The 16,449-nt window shown below is 45.3% G+C and overlaps 1 protein-coding gene across 4 annotated transcripts in view; it reads right to left on the bottom strand.

The window, feature by feature from the left end:
- Window positions 1-16,449, bottom strand: part of LOC129862075 (alpha-1,3-mannosyl-glycoprotein 4-beta-N-acetylglucosaminyltransferase C-like) — a 198,867-nt gene that overhangs the window by 61,837 nt on the left and 120,581 nt on the right. For 2 of the 4 annotated variants that reach the window (XM_055933420.1, XM_055933423.1), the window contains exon 4: window positions 4,340-4,456. The exons of 1 other annotated variant lie outside the window; for it this stretch is intronic. The gene's annotated coding sequence lies outside the window, so the exon portion shown is untranslated. Of the gene's footprint in view, window positions 1-3,384; window positions 4,457-16,449 lie in introns of those variants that run through there. One more of the 4 variants, XR_008760719.1, reaches the window with a different exon arrangement.

The raw sequence follows: 16,449 nt of genomic DNA on the forward strand, positions 1-16,449 counted from the left end.
CACTGCCTGGTATGGCAACTGCCTGGTATGGCAACTGCTCGGTACTGCCTGGTATGGCAACAGCCCTAAAAATTGTTCTTATTCTTATCCATATTTTTTTTAAACTGCGGTATTGGTTAGGGGCTCGTAACTAAGCATTACATTGTAAGGTCTACAGCTGTTGTATTCGGCGCATGTGACTAATACAATTTGATTTGATTTGATTTAATTCAGCTTGTCAACACTTCTTACCAAAACAAGTAGTGATGAAGTCACTCTCCTTCACTTTGAGCCAGGAGAGATTGACATGCATATCATTAATGTTAGCTCCCCGTGTACATTTAAGGGCCAGCCATGCTGCCCTGTTCTGAGCCAATTGTAATTTTCCTAAGTCCCTCTTCGTGGCACCTGACCACACAACTGAACAGTAGTCCAGGTGCGACAAAACTAGGGCCTGTAGGATCCACCTTGTTGATAGTGTTGTTAACTTCTTATGGCTGCAAGGGGCAGTATTGAGTAGCCTGATAAAATGTGTCCATTTCAAACGGCCTCGTACTCAATTCTTGCTCGTACAATATGCATATTATTATTACTATTGGATAGAAAACACTCTAGTTTCTAAAACCGTTTGAATTATTTCTCTGAGTGAAACAGAACTCATTCTGCAGCACTTTTCCTGACCAGGAAGTGGCACGTCTGAAATCGATGCTCTGTTCTTCTTCATGCCTATACATGGGCACAAGACCTATTAGTATACATACACATCATACACCTTCCTCTGGGTGTCAAGAAGGCTGTGAGAGAAGAAATGAGGTGATTATCTCGATCTGGGATGGAATAAATCCTCTTGGAATGACGCGTACCCAATTTCCCGTACTCTGAAGAACGCAATTTGGACAGTGGGGTTGCCTTTTGTTTTGCTGACGTTATATGCGACTATTATTTCCGGCTTTGATTTTATTTGATACATGTCACCATATCATCGTAAAGTATGTTTTTTCAATATAGTTTCATCAGATTATTGACATTTTTTCGGGAGTTTTGCCGTCTTCCGTTCTCTTCCGTTTGTTTACATGGAGAGATCCGTGCAACCCGGCTAGCACGCTTGCTAAATGGAGAGAGAAAGTTGCCATTCTGAATCCAAACAACGACTCATCTGGACAAAGGACACCTTGTTCAACATTCTGATGAAAGATCAGCAAAAGTAAGACCCAATTTATGATGTTATTTCATATATCTGTCGTAGTCGCCGGCGCCCAAGTGTTTCTGGCTATTGTGCTAAGCTAATATAATGCTACATTTTGTTTTTGCTGTAAAACACTTATAAAATCGGAAATATTGTCTGGCATCACAAGATGCCTGTCTTTCATTTGCTGTACACTATGTATTTTTCAGAAATGTTTTATGATGAGTAATTAGGTATTTGACGTTGGTGTCTGTAAATATTATGGCTGCTTTCGGTGCAATTTCTGATTGTAGCTGCAATGTAAACTATGATTTATACCTGAAATATGCACATTTTTCGAAAAAAACATATGCTATACAATAAATATGTTATCAGACTGTCATCTGATGAGGTTGTTTCTTGGTTAGTGGCTATTTATATCTTTATTTGGCCGAATTTGTGATAGCTACTGATGGAGTCAAAAACTGATGGAGTAATAAAAGTGGAATCTTTTGCTAACGTGGTTAGCTAATAGATTTACATATTTTGTCTTCCCTGTAAAACATTTAAAAAATCGGACATGTTGGCTGGATTCATGATATGTGTACCTTTCATATGCTGTATTGGACTTGATAATGTGTGAAAGTTAAATATTTAAAAAAAATATCTTTTGAATTTCGCGCCCTGCACTTGAAGTGGCTGTTGTCATAAATGTACCGACGTCGGGCTTGCACGCCAAACAGGTTAAGAAGGCAGAGCAGCGTTTTACTTTGGACAGACTCTCCCCAACTTAGCTACTGTTGTATCAATATGTTTTGACCATAAAAGTTTACAATCCAGGGTTACTCAAAGCAGTTTAGTCACCTCAACTTGCTCAATTTACACATTATTCATTACAAGATGTATGTTTGATTCCCACGGGGGACCAGCACAAAAATGTATGCACTGACTGTACTGTAAGTCACTCTGTAATTCACTGATGGCTTCTCATGAGACCATGATAAGCTAACATGTGTTACGTAAAGCATGGGAGAACTCAAACCTTCTAATTATGCACATCTCTCTTTGATTGCCTCCTGCTCATGTGTTTGCTCTTTGAGTTTGTAGATGTACACAAGTTGGCAATATCTACAGCATGGGGGAGTTGATGCTCCCTCGGCAGATAACGAGAATATAAACCAACCACCTTGCAAACCAAAAAGGTGGAAAAGAAGACAGACACATTTCTTTTGGAGTGTGAATTGTGAGCGTTTACTGAGCGATATGAAATATGTTTTTGATTCCACTGCACCACTGCCAGCCAGAGGAATATTTTAAAGGCACATCCACCTGTCAAGAGCAGAGCCTAATGGGGGCCTTTATAAATAATGACGACAACATCCTGCCTGTTATCGTGTCGTTTCTAAGAGAAGGCAGGTGAGCCAGCAAGAGATCAGATTAAACACAAAGCACACACATCTTGTTTAAAGGTTTATCGGATTTCAACACCATGCTGGGCCATTGAAATAGCCGCTGCTGCCTTTCAGGTCAACTAAAGCACAATTATCTTGTTTATGTGGTGACAGCGTCCAGGCTCCGAGGGCAAATGTGCTCCAATTACATCAGCTGATTGACCTTATATTGTTGCAGGAAGGCGATAACATATCCAGCTCAAGCACAGGCGGGCCTAATCTATTCTAATGTTTTAGATAACAATGACAGTTTCATTTCAGAGTAGACAAAAATAGAGGAGACAGAAGCATTATTAGGAAGTTGTTAACTTTTGGACCGTTTTGAAAGAAAGTAGTGAAGGGACTCAAATCACACAGAAGTTTCAAATCAATTCTGTCAACCTGTACGCCTAAGCACTAACTACCTCCATTCCTACAGATATAGGATCTTGATTTGATCACCCTGTTGCAAAACATTATAAACGTGCAGTGCATTTGAGGCTTAAAAATATCCATGAATTATAATCCACATAATAATTAACATTTCCTGTTGCTGCAGGATTATTTTCCTGCTGTAACAGAACTGGCTCAAATTAAGATCCTACATCTGCAACACCTCCAATTCACACTTCCAATTATTTTAATTGGAATGAATGCCTTAGGTAAAGGGAGCTAAAATCAAACTTCTTTAAAAGTAACAGTGTTACCTGCGGAAATACCAAGAAGTGGTACAACCAGTCTGTCAAGTGATTAACACCAAGCTTGTTTCGACGTCACCATTTGAGGCTAAACATTTGAGGCTAAACACAATAACATGATTTTTTTTTTTTATTAGCCCAACCATCAGGACCCCGCTGCTTTGGCTGTGATCACAGGGAGGTGCCACCACAAAACACTTGACAGGGAGCCACAATGACCCAATGACAAACCGCCAGCGCGACTCGCCCTGCAGAGCTGCCACCCTCCGCTCCTGACCCCATAACGAACTACAAGTGCTTTCCATCTCCTCAGACTTGTCAACCTGTCAATCTGCCTATTCAAAGGTTCCCCTTTCCTCAGGAAGGAAAGCTCATTTTCCCTCACCGTCAGCCAAGCCACTAAGTGTCACTTCAGTTTAGGTTTCACTGTCACACTGCAGCCTCTCTCACACTACGGAGCTCCCATAGAGGGGTTTAGTCTGGCAATGTTGCAGACCCGTTGTAAATATATATACTGAACAAAAATATAAATGCAACCTACATGCAACATACAAAAAAAGCAAACGCCCTCAACAACAGAGAAACCCGTTACTCACGCAAGGAGGAACAAACAAAGCTCCTAAATATTACAAACTCCTATTAAATGCGTGAAAAAAAAATGGGCACAACCTAACTGAGCAACATCACAAGAAAATAATCCCGCACAAACCTAGGCAGGCAACAGGGTAAATTATACACACAGAAATTAAGGCAAATGAAACCCGGTGTGAAAGAACCAAAAACAAAACAAACAGAAAAGGAAAAAAGGATCGGTGATGGCTAGTGGGCCGGTGACGCCGACCGCCGCCCGAACAGGGAGAGGAACAACCTTCAATGGAAGTCGTGACGGTACCCCCCCCTCTCGCAGCGCCTCTAGGACGACCCGGAGGACGAGGCACAGGGCGATCCGGATGGAGGCGGTGACACTCCCTCAGCATAGATGGGTCTAATACGTCCTCCACCGGCACCCAGCATCTCTCCTCCGGACCGTACCCCTCCCAATCCACGAGGTACTGAATGCCCCTCACCCGACGCCTCGAGTCCAGTATGGACCGAACTGCATACGCTGGCGCCCCCTCGATGTCCAGGGGGGGCGGAGGGACCTCCCGCACCTCAGCTTCTTGAAGCGGACCAGCCACACCGGCCTGAGGAGAGACACATGAAATTAGGGGTTAATACGGTAATAAGGGGGAAGCTGTAACCTATAACACACCTCGTTTATTCTCCTCAGGACTTTAAACGGCCCCACAAACCGCGGACCCAGCTTCCGGCAGGGCAGGCGGAGGGACAGGTTTCGGGTCGAGAGCCAGACCCGGTCCCCCGGTGCTCGCTGCGGTGGCGGTCAGTGCTTGCCTTCTGCCGCCCTTCGGCCCGTTTAAGGTACCCGTGGGCGGCCTCCCATGTCTCCCTCGAGTGCCTCACCCAATCGTCTACCACAGGAGCCTCGGTCTGGCTCTGCCATGGTATTAGGACCGGCTGATACCCCACACGCACTCGAAGGGCGACAGGTTCGTAGAGGAGTGGCGGAGTGAGTTCTGGGCCATCTCTGCCCATGGGATATACTTCGCCCACTCCCCTGGCCGGTCCTGGAAATACGACTGCAGAAACCTACCCACATCCTGGTTCATTCTCTCCACCTGCCCATTACTCTCGGGGTGAAAACCCGAGGTAAGGCTGACCGAGACCCCCAAACGTTCCATGAATGCCTTCCACACCCTGGACGTGAACTGGGGACCCTGATCAGAAACAATGTCCTCAGGCACCCCGTAGTGCCGGGAGACGTGAGTAAACAGGGCCTCCGCAGTCTGTAGGGCCGTAGGGAAACCGGGCAAAGGGAGGAGACGACAGTGTTATACAGTCGGGACAGTGTGTCTGCCTCTATATGAGATAGTAAACCTAAATCGGGTGAAAAACATAGCCCACCTTGCCTGACGAGGGTTCAGTCTCCTCGCCGCCCGGATGTACTCCAGATTACGGTGGTCAGTCCAGATGAGAAAGGGGTGTTGAGCCCCCTCAAGCCAAAGTCTCCACACCTTCAGAGCTCTGACGACAGCCAACAACTCCCGATCCCCCATGTCATAGTTTCGCTGGCGTACCCTAGGCCTGTGAGAGCACGGCTCCAATCCCAGCCTCGGACGCGTCCACCTCCACTATGAATGCCAAAGAGGGATCCTGATGCGCCAGAACGGGAGCCAAGGTAAACAGAGCCTTCAGGCGACCAAAAGCTCTGTCCGCCTCAGCCGACCACCCCAGACGCACCGGCCTCCCCTTCTGCAGTGATGTAATGGGAGCAGCCACCTGCCCAAAACCCCGGATAAACCTCCAGTAGTAGTTGGAAAACCCTAAAGACCACTGCACCTCCTTTACCGTGGTTGGAGTCGGCCAATTACGCACGGCTGCAATGCGGTCACACTCCATCACCAATCCTGATGTGGAAATGCGATACCCTAGGAAGGAGACGGCCTGTTTGAAGAACAAGCATTTCTCAGCCTTGACGTACAGGTCATGCTCCAACAGTCGCCCAAGTACCTTGCGCACCAGAGACACATGCTTGGCGCATGTAGCGGAATAGACCGAATAGAATGTCATCGATATAAACCACCACACCCTGCGCGTGCAGGTCCCTGAGAATCTCGTCTCCAAAAGATTGGAAGACGGCTGGAGCATTCTTCAACCCGTACGGCATGACAAGGTACTCATAATGGCTGGATGTGGTACTAAACGCTGTCTTCCACTCATCTCCCTCCCGGATATGCACCAAATTATATGCGCTCTTGAGATCTAGTTTTGTGAAAAAGCGTGCCCCGTGAGATGACTCAATCGCCGTGGCAATGAGAGGTAGCGGGTAACTGTACCCCACCGTGATGGAATTTAGATCTCTATAGTCAATGCACGGACGCAGACCTCCCTCCTTCTTCTTCACAAAAAAGAAACTCGAGGAGGCAGGTGATGTGGAGGACCGAATGTACCCCTGCCCCAGAGATTCAGAGACATATGTCTCCATACCCACCATCACCTCCTGTGACAGGGGCTACACGTGACTCCTGGGAAGTGCAGCATCTACCAGGAGATTTATCGCACAGTCCCCTCATTGATGAGGTGGTAATTGGGTCGCTTTCTTTTTACAGAAGGCGATAGCCAAATCGGCATATTCTGAGGGAATGCGCACGGTGGAGATTGGTCTGGAATTTCCACCGTCATTGCACCGATGGAAAACCCTACACACCTGCCTGAGCACTCCTCTGACCACCCCTTTATAGAGCCCTCTGTTGCCACGAAATCTTGGGGTTGTGACGGGCCAACCAGGGGATCCCCAGCACCAACGGAAACGCAGGAGAATCTATGAGGAAGAGACTAATTCTCTCATCATGACCCTCCCGCGTAACCATGCCCAGTGGAGCCGTGGCCTCCCTGACTAGCCCTGACCCTAATGGTCGGCTATCTAAGGCATGCACTGGGAAGGGTTTATCAATCTGAACAAGGGGAATCCCTAAACTATGCGCAAAACCACGGTCAATAAAATTCGATGCTGCGCCTGAATCTACTAGTGCCTTATGCTGGGAATGAGGGGAAAATTCAGGAAAATAAATTAACACATACATGTGACCAACAGGGGGCTCTGGGTGAGCCTGGTGCTGATTCACCTGGGGTGTACGAGCAGCGCTCGGCCTGGCGTCTCGACTCCCCGAAGGACCCCTCCAGCACCGGTCAGCAGTGTGCCCTCTATGACCACAGCTGGTACAGGAAAGGGCCCCTCCTCCGGTCGCCCTCGCTGCAGCACCTCCTAGCTCCATGGGCGTTGGAGTGGAGGGGCTGGGGGATGAAACTGACAGGGCCCGATCCGGACGTCCGCGGGTCGCCAGCAAGTTGTCCAACCGAATGGACATGTCTATCAGCTGGTCCAAGGAGAGGGTGGTGTCTCTACAGGCTAGCTCCCTACGGACGCCCTCGCGCAAACTGCACCTATAGTGATCGATCAGGGCCCTGTCGTTCCATCCCGCGCCAGCGGCCAAGGTCCGGAACTCTAGGGCGAAGTCGTGCGCTTCTCTTCTCCTGCCTTAGATGGAACAGACGTTCACCCGCCGCCCGGCCCTCAGGTGGGTGGTCGAACACGTCCGAAAGCGGCGGGTGAACTCTGGGTAGTGGTCCCTCGCAGAGTCTGGATCGTTCCATACCGCGTTGGCCCACTACGAGGGCGTTCACGCTCTCACCTCCCGAAGGAGCCGGTTGAACGGTTGCCAGGTATAGCTCCATCTGGAGAAAGAACCCCTGGCACCCGGCCACCGTCCCGTCGAATACCACTGGGACCAGGCAACGAAGGAGAGGGTTGTGGTACTGGTTGGAGTGTGGCTGGTGGAGGTGTAGGAAGGCCACCTCTCTCCCATCTTTCCATCGTCGCCATCACCTGATCCACCGCGGTCCCCAGCCGGTGTAACACTGCCGTGTGGTGTTGAACGCGCTCCTCCATAGATGTTGGGAGCGCGTCAGCTTCTGCTGACTCCATCGATCTGGTGCGGGATTCTGTGACAATATTGCGTTAGGAGGTAGTTGAAGGAGTCAGGCGCAGGAGAGCAGAGATGTCTGAGATAAGTACTTTTAATGGGCAAGTCCACCAAATACAGATATGGCACAAAACAAAAAAAAGCAAACACCCTCGACAACAGAGAAACTGTACTCACGCAAGGAGGAACAAACAAAGCTCCTAAATATTACACACTCCTATTAAATCCGTGAAACTAAAATGGGCACAACCTAACCGAGCAACATCACAATAAAATAATCCCGCACAAACCTAGGCAGGCAACAGGGTAAATTATACACACAGAAATTAAGGCAAATGAAACCAGGTGTGAAAGAATCAAAGACAAAACAAACAGAAAAGGAAAAAAGGATCGGTGATGGCTAGTAGACCGGCGACGCCGAGCGCCGCCCGAACAGGGAGAAGAACTACCTTCGGTGGAAGTCGTGACACTACCGGTGTGATTATTACCTCTGAGGTTTTAGAGCTTGAGGTATTCACCTCATACAAGTACTTTGGAGTATGGCTACCGGTGTGATTACTACCTTTGGGGGTTTAGAGCTTCAGGTATTCACCTCATACAAGTACTTGGGAGTATGGCTAGACGGTACACTGTGTTTCTCTCATCACATATCAAAGTTGCAGGCTAAAGTTAAATCTATACTTGGTTTCCTCTATCGTAAATCACTCCTCTTTCACCCCAGCTGCCAAACTAACCCTGATTCAGATGACCATCCTACCCATGCCAGATTACGGAGATGTCATTTCTAGATGGGCAGGTAAAGGTGCTCTCGTGCGGCTAGATGTTCTTTACCATTCTGCCATCAAATGTGCCTCTATAAACTGGTCATCTCTGTATACCTGTGGCAAGACATCTGAGATACCTACTGCAGCCCTCATCCTCCACATACAACACCCATTCTGCCAGTCACATTCAGCTAGGGGCAGTATCCTGAATTTCCAGATGACTGACGTGCCCAAAGTAAACTGCCTGTTACTCAGGCCCAGAAGCTAGGATATGCATATAATTGGTAGAATTGGATAGAAAACACTCTGAAGTTTCTAAAACGGTTAAAATAATGTCTGTGAGTATAACAGAACTGATATGGCGGGCGAAAACCTGAGGAAAATCCATCCGGGAATTTTTTGCTTTGTTTTAGGTCACAGGCCTTTTCATTGCTAGCCTATGGGATATACAAAAAATAGGACTCCGATTGCAGTTCCTATGGCTTCCACTAGATGTCAACAGTCTTTAGAAAGTTTCAGACTTGTTTCTTGAAAAACGAACAAGTAGTTGTAGTTTATCCAAGGTGTTTTCATCAGGACAGGTAGACTTTTGGTGCACGTGAACGAGGGCGTGCTCTTCGTTATTTTCCTTTTCTTTCTGTCTGAAATATTATTGTTTATTACATATTAGGGTACCTGAGGATTGATTAGAAACATTGTTTGACTTGTTTGGACGAAGTTTACTGGTAGCTTTTTGGATTCCTTTGTATGCATGTTGAAGGAGTGGATTACTGAAATCAATGGCGCCAACTAAACTGACTTTTGGATATAAAAAAGGACTTTATCGAACAAAACGAACATTCATTGTGTAGCTGGGACCCTTGGGATTGCACACAGAGGAAGATCTTCAAAGGTAAGTGATTTATTTAATCGCTATTTGTGATATTTGTGAAGCCGGTGCTGGTTGAAAAAGTATTTTGATGTGGGGCGCTGTCCTCAGATAATCACATGGTATGCTTTAGCCGTAAAGCCTTTTTGAAATCTGACAAAGCTTTTGGATTAACAAGAAGTTATGCTTTTAAATGATGTAAGACACTTGTATGTTCATGAATGTTTAATATTTCGATTTTCTTATTTTGAATTTGGCGCTCTGCAATTTCACAGGATGTTGTCGCAGGTGGACCGCTAGCGGTTCGCAATCCCTAGAGGTTTTTAAAGGTCCCCAATGCACATGCATCCCTGGGTCGTCCTCTTTTCAGTTCACTGCAGCTACCGACTGGAATGAGCTGCAAAAAACACTCAAACTGGACAGTTTTATCTCCATCTCTTTATTCAAAGTCTCAATCATGGACACTCTTACTGACAGTTGTGGCTGCTTCACGTGATGTATTGTTGTCTCTACCTTCTAGCCTGTGTGCTGATGTCTGTGCCCAATAATGTTTGTACCATGTTTTGTGCTGCTAACATGTTGTGCTGCTGCCATGTTGTGTTGCTACCATGTTGTAGTCTTGTTGTGTCACTACCATGCTGTGTTGTCATGTGTTGCTGCCATGATATGTTGTTGTCTTAGGTCTCTGTTTATGTAATGTTGTGGTGTCTCTCTTGTTGTGATGTGTGTTTTTTCCTATATTATTATAAAATAATATACATTTTGATGCCACAGTTATTTTGGTTGAATTTGGATTTCTTTACCGGTAATGGTCATATCTAGGATTGCAAAATTACAGGAACTTTAAATAAATTCCCTGGTTTTCCCGAAATCCTGGTTGGAGGTTTCCAGATTCCCAGTTTATTCCTTCCTGATTCCGGGAACCTCCAAACGGGATTAAGGGAAAACCAAGGAATTTATTCAAAGTTGCAACCCTAGTCATATCCCTTCAATTCCCTGGTTGACGCCAAGACTATGCTTTGCACTAGAATCCTTCTCCCGTCAACCCAACCGTCTCTTGGAAGCATTGAGGAGTGGCTGAATCTTAATACAGCCTGATGTCTGTCTCGTTCCCAATCTGCTCCTCTGCAGGCCTGTCTGTCTGACACAGTAATGAGAGACTTCATCCAAGACCGCTGGATTACAAATTCACTGCAGCATTCACTGGCTACAGTACCAAAGAAGGCAGCCAACCTCTTTTTCTCAGCAAATCAATTGTAATTTTGTTCTTTCAGTCGATAACCTGCTGCGCATGGCTGTGTTTCATTCAAGCTTATTTGCAAGCCCCTTTCATCCAGTCCTTTAGCCATGTTGTTTAAACTTGCTAATAGGCAAGTTACCTTCAGCAAGAATCCAGACAGGGGATTTGTGAGTGAACAGGCTTGTTCCTGGAACTAAACATAGTGAAAAGTTAAGAACCCAGAGGAGTGAATCCAAACAACTGAACCCTATCAACCCATCTGAAGTCCATAATCCATAGAAAAAGGACACGCTGAAGGGTTCTTGAAAACACACTATTCAACAATAAAAAGCCACCAACACCTATACTTCCCCAGAAAACTGAACTCATCTGGTGTCAGTAGTATCCTGTCTATCTGCTACGACACCATTGACAGTACCCTGGTCTTCTCACTCATGCCTGTTCAAATCCCTAAGCCTCAAAAACTGCGCCCACAACATAATTAAAAGCAACTCTAAAAGTCTAGCTGTGTCCTTAATGAAGTCTGACTCAGTTCTACAAACAACAAACCATTAAAAAAGCTCTTGCAGTACCGGACAAGTATTTTAGTATATTTAGTAAATATTTTCTTAACTCTATTTTCTTAAAACTGCATTGTTGGTTAAAGGCTTGTAAGTAAGCATTTCACAGTAAGGTATTTGGCGCATGTGACAAATAAGATTTGTTTGAGTAGCCTACACACAGCTTCTTTGCTCTGCATGGTGAACGATCATCATCATCTGTTATGATTGATAGGACATTTACTTTTACTTCTCTGAATGTAAAACATGGTTTTAATGACAGTAACTTTGAGGGTTGGCGAATTCTGCGCAATAGGAGCAAGTACAAACAGTGTGGAATAACTTGGTTATGTGGAAGCCTCATTGCATTCCCTCGTTGTTCTGCAAACTTTTCTCCCTCAGTATCTTTCAGCCTCAGTATCTACTGTACCGTCAAGGTTCCAATGTCAGTGAGTGAGTGTAGTGATGTTATTGCAGCCAGTGAAGGCCCTGAGGCAACATATTAAAACAGGGTCACAGGCTAGCTCTCTACAGTGCTCCCTGTCGACGCTTCATATTGGTATGACAAGCGGGTTCCAGGTAGGGTCCCGTTCATTGAATTAGGAGCCAGAATAGATATGACCTGAATTGTAGTATTATATTACTGGGAGGGAACCTCATTGCTTCAGTAAATCCATTACTCTAATTTTCGACAGTCAAGGGCAGGTTTTAACCCAAATATGTGTGGCAGTGTATTTAAATGGATGCAGTACAATGTGGGGACATTTGAAACTAACTTGAAGAAAAGAAAATGTTTAAAACAAACAGTAATGGAATTAAGAGTGCTATCCTTCGCCTATATCTCCAATAAAGATCTATGTTCAGTTCAGAGCCTTTTCACTTTGAGCACTGTGAAAAATGCTTTAACAGCACTGGGCATTTTGGGTAACTGAGACAAAATCTGTATGAAATGACCCTGTTGAGTTTCTGGTACAATGCCTGCATGCTCAGAAAAGCCACTGACCTTCATCAAATGGCCTAACTGATTGTCCATGTAAGCAGAAAAGAGAAAGGTGCCATACATGTACTCGCTCCCAGTGATGTTGTGACAAGGGAATGTGTAATTTATGTGATAACGACTGTTTATGAGAGCGCTAAGCCAAGGCATTGATGGGCTCTGCGATGCTGGAGAGAGGCCAGACAATAAAGAGCAGTCAGGATCAGTAGAGCTGGTCTCCACTGACTCTCTGCATTGTCGGATGCATCGCTCCCTGGGAGTCTCGCTACGTTATCAGTGATCATCAAAGGCACTGTCAAGAAAATTTTAAACTGGGGCTTCCAGAGGCTGCCAGCGACACTAGACACATCTAAATGAGACAGGCTTATTAATTCTTCAAAAGCCACACAGCTTCCTTTTCCCCAAGACTCATTTTGGTACATTTAAGGAGGATAAAAGATCAGCCAGACAACCTCACTGTCTCTTTCTCTCGCTCACATACATCATACATAATGCAGACACACATATTCTGTTGATCTCAAGACAACAATATTTCTTACTTTAAAATAGCTGTCATGTTTATAAGTGTTTCATAGAGAGTATAAATGGAAATATGAACATTTCAGGAACAAATTCCAGAGATCAACAAAACACAGGGAATACATAGTTTGAAAACTAACTAACCTGTTTTTATAGAAAACTGCTGTGCTGACAGAAAATTGTTTGTTACCAGAGGGTACATGTGGGATTGTAATTCCAATGCAGGAAAATGTGATTGATCTTTTAAATTCAAGATTGAATGACATTATGTTGATGAGTGCGGTGACACAAAAGGGTGGTCCCTGTTTTTGGGGCTTCATCAGGAGTCTCTGCCCACTTATAAATGGGCAATAGCAAATACGATATTGGGCCAGCTCTTCCCACTTTCAGTGAAGCGAACCATGCTGGAGTAAATAGTGTGAAAGTATGCTTACTGGGCAAGCATGGTACAGTACGGCTTGGCTTGGCTCGGTTTGATAGAGTTCAAGAGCCTACAAGCTCATAAGACCTGGAGAGTGCAGCACTCCTATTTTATCCCCTCCCCCCACCCCCCACCCCCAAAAAGTGGGCATCTTTAAAAAATTAAAAAGAAAAAAAAGAAAAAAATAAGGAAAAGAAAATGGAGCTCACATTACTCTGAAACGTTTTATGCAATATGAGACAAGGAAAAGGCCTTGCAATCTATTGAAACGTTTTCTTTCAGCATACATATTACACTGCCAAGCATGCCATTGTATGAGGAACACCAAAGCCTTAATTATTGTAATTAACCCTTGCATGTACAAGTAGGGACGGCTCCTTGAAACCACCGGGAAGATGTGAGAATGTCTATATTATAAACCAGTGGTTAAAATGCACATAATTTCGATGTTATACGAGACCCATAATTGGTGAATTCATGATCAGGGGGCCTACTTCATTACAGCTCAAGAGGCTTCATCTCCTCATGGTGGCCATATTTCACCATAATGAATGTGATTTTTTTCTCTCTTCTCTCTGCAGTAGCTAATTGCACATTTTTTCTCTCCATGTGAATGATTCAAGTTTTTTTGTTTGCTACAAACATCTTGATTAGAAAACACCCTCCCTTGCGATTACTCACAATGCTGTTATGTTACAAGCGTTTTATTTATTCCTTGGGAGGTAAACTTACTGTACCTAAGAAGGGAGTTAGAGCCCTTTGAATATCTTCTCATTTAACTGCATTGAGATCAATTGGAATTCCAGTTTACTTCCTGAATTTACTGAACTGAAATGGCACTGACCCCAACCATGCTAAGCACAGCAGTGTCTCTCTCTCTCTCTGTCTCTCTCTCTGTCTCTCTCTCTGTCTCTCTCTCTCATTCTCTCTCATTCTCTCTCTGTCTCTCTCTCTCTCTCTCTCTCTCTCTCTCTCTCTCTCTCTCTCTCTCTCTCTCTCTCTCTCTCTCTCTCTCTCTCTGTCTCTCTCTCTGTCTCTCTCTCTGTCTCTCTCTCTGTCTCTCTCTCTCATTCTCTCTCTGTCTCTCTCTGTCTCTCTCTCTCTCTCTCTCTCTCTCTCTCTCTCTCTCTCTCTCTCTCTCTCACATTGACCCCATGTCTCTGGAGTGGGGTGGATAATCTGTCTATCTGGCCCCTCTGGGCCCTCTGTGTCTCAGTATGGGGGCAGAGGACACCCCCGAGCCACAGAAATGTCCACTCCTATCGGGCTCTCAGCCCAATTGGCCTGCTCCATGGAGGTAAAGACAGCAGCCAACTGCCAGAGGCCATAGGTTAGGATACACTGCTCTGGCCCACTGCTGTCCACTGACTCTGAACAGAAGGGTCAGTATAGCTCCCTGAAGCTCCAGCCAGGCTCATTCCTCCTGACACAAGCACAAACATCCCCTACTACGATGATAGATACCTCCCTTTATAATGTAATTGTAACAGATTTCCTCTTCGTCTGAAGAGGAGTAGCAAGGATCGGACCAATGTGCAGCGTGGTAAGTGTCACTCCCCGTGTGTCCCCACCCAATACATTTTTGGGGCTGCCTCTTGTCCCAGCCGCGCTGCCGTGCTGCCTCCTCATACCAACGCCGCTCAGCTTTTGCTGCCTCCAGCTCTGCCTTGGGGCGGCGATATTCCCCAGCCTGTGCCCAGGGTCCCTTTCCTTCCAGAATCTCCTCCCATGTACATGAGTCCAGAACTCGCTGCTGCCCGATACCACGCTGCTTGGTCCTTTTTTGGTGGGTGGTTCTGTAACGGATTTCCTCTTCGTCTGAAGAGGAGTAGCAAGGATCGGACCAATGTGCAGCGTGGTAAGTGTCCATAATAGATTTTGAATAACTCAAAATGAACACAGAACAAAAAATAACAAAACACGAACAAACAACCGAAACAGTCCCGTATGGTGCAAACACTGAAACAGGAAACAACCACCCACAAAACACAATAGACAACAGGCTACCTAAATATGGCTCCCAATCAGAGACAACGACTAACACCTGCCTCTGACTGAGAACCATACTAGGCCAAACACATAGAAATAGAACAACGGAACAAAACATAGAAAAAACAACATAGAATGCCCACCCCAACTCACGCCTTGACCAAACTAAAATAAAGACATAAAAAAGGAACTAAGGTCAGAACGTGACAGTAATACCACTTTGACTGCAGGAGAAATAAAACATGCACATGCTGCCATCGTATTCATGAGGATTAATGTGGCATCCAGTTTTGTGTGACTGGAACAGCAGCTTAAGAAGCAGCGACACCACAAAATAATATGCACATTTTCAATTATCATCAAATGTCTGATTATCTTGAGTCTCACTGATATTCCAACAAACATATGATATAATCTCATAGAAAATACTGGGAAATAGTGTTTGACATGACATTGATGAAGCTCCCACTGTCTAGTGTGATAACCCAACCAGACAAATGCAATGGTAGCCTTAGGCATACTTTCAGTGGTGTCACTTTCCCAACTTTCACTTTCAGCGGTGTCACTTCTGAGGCCCTCAAGGCTGTCAGTATAAACCCATACTTCAGCTAGAAGTGCACTTTGAGGAGGGGGGTAATGTTGAGGGGCGCTCTTGGTCTCCTCTCTCACCAGCCCAGCACCTCTACACTGGAAAAGATAATTGTCTCCGTACGTGGAGAGATGAGTGTTTTTCTAGGACCTATGCAAGGTGCTGTCTCTCACACAGCCCAAGAAGTCACAGCAGTTTGCCATAATTACTTTTGCAGATAGAGGTGAGAGAGGACGTTTGCATTAGATGAGGGCCTGGGTAGTCGGGTCCCCATGCTCGGCGCATGCAGCTTTTAATGTCACCATAATCTGGAAAGGTTACCACTGCCAGATCCACTGTATATCTCTGCAACTTGCTGAATCAGTATTTCTGAAATAGGCTTGACATTGATTTAGAAGAAGTGCACACCCAAGTAACTCCTTGAAAAGAGATGTGCTATACAGCGTTTCCATTCTATTACAATGTTGTTGTTTTTGTTGTCATGTTGTATTGTCACGCCACTACATTATGACACTTGCATGCAAGGTTAGACACATAATTATGTTAAACCATAACATATCGACTGACAACTTTTTTCCTGGTAAAATGTATTTTCCTAAAGCTTTTAATAAAAATATTTTCTTTGAACCAGTCTCCACTTTATAGACAGATACTACAGAGAGGTAGAGACAAGATACTCAAGGTCGGCTGCTCTACCTCTTTCTCATTTC

The sequence above is a fragment of the Salvelinus fontinalis genome, chromosome 9 (assembly GCF_029448725.1).
Source record: "Salvelinus fontinalis isolate EN_2023a chromosome 9, ASM2944872v1, whole genome shotgun sequence".
In the NCBI taxonomy this organism is placed as follows: Eukaryota; Metazoa; Chordata; class Actinopteri; order Salmoniformes; family Salmonidae; genus Salvelinus; species Salvelinus fontinalis.